At 39.7% G+C, this 3490-nt stretch overlaps 1 non-coding gene across 1 annotated transcript; it reads right to left on the bottom strand.

Annotated features, from left to right (window-relative positions):
- Positions 1-979: 979 nt before the first annotated feature.
- Positions 980-1087, bottom strand: LOC127742466 (small nucleolar RNA R71). Its single transcript, XR_008003741.1, has one exon. It is a non-coding gene; the product is annotated as a small nucleolar RNA R71 (small nucleolar RNA).
- Between the last annotated feature and the right edge of the window lie 2403 nt (positions 1088-3490).

The raw sequence follows: 3490 nt of genomic DNA, 5'->3' as shown, positions 1-3490 counted from the left end.
TTTTCAAAATTGATTTTCAAATCTTTTTTCAACTAACTAATTAACTTTTTGTTTGTTTCTTATCTTTTTCAAAACCACCTAACTAATTTTCTCTCTCTAATTTTCAAAAATTACCTCCCTCTTTTTCAAAATTCTTTTAATTAACTAATTGTTTCAAATTTTAATTTCAATTATATTTCTTCTCTTAATTTTTGAAAATCACTAACCATTTTTCAAAAACAATTTTCGAACACTCTTCTCTCTCATCTCTTTCTATTTATTTATTTATTTACTAGCACTTCTCTTCATCTCAAAATTCGAACCCTCTCTTCTCCTCTGTGTTCAAATTTTCCTCTTCTCCTTCTTTTATTCTTTTCTTCTTCTACTAACATAAAGAAATCTCTCTACTGTGGTAAAGAGGATCCCTATTATTATTTTCTATTCCCTTCTTTTTCATATGAGCAGGAGCAAGGACAAGGACATTCTTGTTGAAGCAGATCCTGAACCTTAAAGGACCCTAAGGAGGAAGCTAAGGGAAGCTAAAGCACAACCCTCTGGAGAGGACTTGACAGAAATCTTCGAAAAATAAGAGGAGATGGCAGCCAAAAATAATAACAACAACAATAGCGCAAGGAGGATGCTTGGTGATTATACTACACCTACTTCCAACTTTTATGGAAGAAGAATCTCAATCCTTGCCATTGGAGCAAACAATTTTGAGCTGAAGCCTCAACTAGTTGCTCTAATGCAACAGAACTGCAAGTTTTATGGACTTCCATCAAAAGATCCCTACCAATTTTTAACTGAGTTCTTGCAGATCTATGAAACTGTTAAGACTAATGGAGTAGATCCTGAAGTCTACAGGCTCATACTTTTCCCTTTTGCTGTAAGAGACAGAGATAGAACATGGTTGGACTCACAACCTAAAGATTGCCTGGACTCTTGGGATAAGCTGGTCACGGCCTTCTTGGCCAAGTTCTTTCCTCCTCAAAAGCTGAGCAAGCTTAAAGTGGATGTTCAGACCTTCAAGCAAAAAGATGGTGAATCCCTCTATGAAGCTTGGGAAAGATACAAGCAAATGACCAAAAAGTGTCCTTCTGACATGCTTTCAGAGTGGACCATTCTGGATATATTCTATTATGGTTTATCTGAGTTCTCTAAGATGTCACTAGACCATTCTGCAGGTGGATCTATTCACATAAAGAAAACGCCTACAGAATCTCAAGAACTTATTGAAATGGTTACAAATAACCAATTCATGTACACTTCTGAGAGGAATCCTGTGAGTAATGGGATGCCTCAGAGGAAGGGAGTTCTTGAAATTGATGCTCTGAATGCCATAATGGCTCAGAACAAAATATTGACTCCGCAAGTCAACATGATTTCCCAGAGTCTGAATGGATGGCAACATGCATCCAGCAGTACTAAAGAGGCATCTTCTGAAGAAGAAGCTTATGATTCTGAGAACCCTACAATGGCAGAGGTAAATTACATGGGTGAACCCTATGGAAACACCTATAATTCCTCATAGAGAAATCATCCAAATTTCTCATGGAAGGATCAGTAAAAGCCTCAACAAGGCTTTAATAATGGTGGAAGAAACAGGCTTAGCAATAGCAAGTCTCTTCCATCATCTTCTCAGCAACAGACAGAGAATTCTGAGCAGAGCCCCTCTAGCTTAGCAAACATAGTCTCTGATCTGTCTAAGACCACTTTAAGTTTCATGAGTGAAACAAGGTCCTCCATTAGAAATTTGGAGGCACAAGTGGGCCAACTGAGTAAGAAAGTCACTGAAACTCCTCCTAGTACTCTCCCAAGCAATACAGAAGAGAATCCAAAAAAAGAGTGCAAGGCCATTGATATAATCACAATGGCAGAATCCAAAGAGGAAGGAGAGGACGTGAATCCCAATGAGGAAGACCTCATGGGACGTCCTCCAAACAAAAAGGAGTTCCAAACTGAGGAACCTAAGGAATCTAAGGCTCACCTAGAGACCATAGAGATTCCATTAAACCTCCTTTTACCATTTATGAGCTCTGATAACTATTTTTCCTCTGAAGAGGATGAAGATGTAACTGAAGAGCAAGTTGCTCAATATCTAGGAGCCATCATGAAGCTGAATGCCAAGTTATTTGGTACTGAGACTTGGGTAGATGAACCTCCCTTGCTCATTAGTGAACTAAATACATGGGTTCAGCAAACTTTACCTCAAAAGAAATAAGATCCTGGTAAATTCTTAATACCCTGTACCATAGGCACCATGACCTTTGAGAAGGCTCTGTGTGACCTGGGGTCAGGTATAAATCTGATGCCACTCTCTGTAATAGAAAAACTGGGGATCTTTGAGGTACAAGTTGCAAGCATCTCACTAGAGATGGCAGACAGGTCAATAAAACAAGCTTATGGATTGGTAGAGGACGTGTTGGTAAAGGTTAAAGACCTTTACATCCCTGCTGATTTCATAATCTTAGACACTGGGAAAAGGATAAGAATGAATCCATCATTCTTGGAAGACCCTTCCTAGCTACAGCAAAAGCTGTGATTGATGTTAACAGAGGAGAATTAGTCCTTCAACTGAATGAGGACTACCTTGTGTTTAAGGCTCAAGGTTATCCTTCTGTAAACATGGAAAAGAGGCACGATAAGCTTCTTTTAATACAGAGTCAAACAAAGCCCCCACAGTCAAACTCTAAATTTGGTGTTGGAAGGCTGGTGCACGAAATTGCAATCACACTTTTGCAACTCCGCACAACTAACCAGCAAGTGCACTGGGTCGTCCAAGTAATACCTTGCGTGAGCAAGGGTCGATCCCACGGAGATTGTCGGCTTGAAGCAAGCTATGGTTATCTTGTAAATCTTAGTCAGGAGATCAGAAATTTTCAGGATTGATTGTGAAAAAGAACAAAAGAACATGAAATGATTACTTGTTTTGCAGTAATGGAGAATAGGTTGAGGTTTTGGAGATGCTCCATCTTCTGAATCTCTGCTTTCCTACTGTCTTCTTCTTCAAACACGCAAGGCTCCTTCCATGGCAAGCTGTATGTAGGGTTTCACCGTTGTCAATGGCTACCTCCCATCCTCTCAGTGAAAACGATTGCATATGCTCACAGCACGCGGAATTCATCTGTCGGTTCTCAATCAGGCCGAAATAGAATCCAGTGATTCTTTTGCGTCTGTCACTAACCCCCCGCCTGCTAGGAGTTTGAAGCACGTCACAGTCATTCAATCATTGAATCCTACTCAGAATACCACAGACAAGGTTTAGACCTTCCGGATTCTCTTGAATGCCGCCATCAGTTCTAGCTTATACCACGAAGATTCCGATTAAAGAATCCAAGAGATAACTACTTAATCTAAGGTAGAACGGAGGTGGTTGTCAGGCACACGTCCATAGTTGAGAATGATGATGATTGTCACGGATCATCACATTCATCCGGGTTAAGAACAAGTATTATCTTAGAATGGAAGCAAGCATGATTGAATGAGAAACAGTAGTAATTGCATTAATCCA

Source organism: Arachis duranensis, chromosome 1 (assembly GCF_000817695.3).
Source record: "Arachis duranensis cultivar V14167 chromosome 1, aradu.V14167.gnm2.J7QH, whole genome shotgun sequence".
NCBI lineage: Eukaryota > Viridiplantae > Streptophyta > Magnoliopsida > Fabales > Fabaceae > Arachis > Arachis duranensis.
This window is presented reverse-complemented; position numbering and strand designations above follow the sequence as displayed.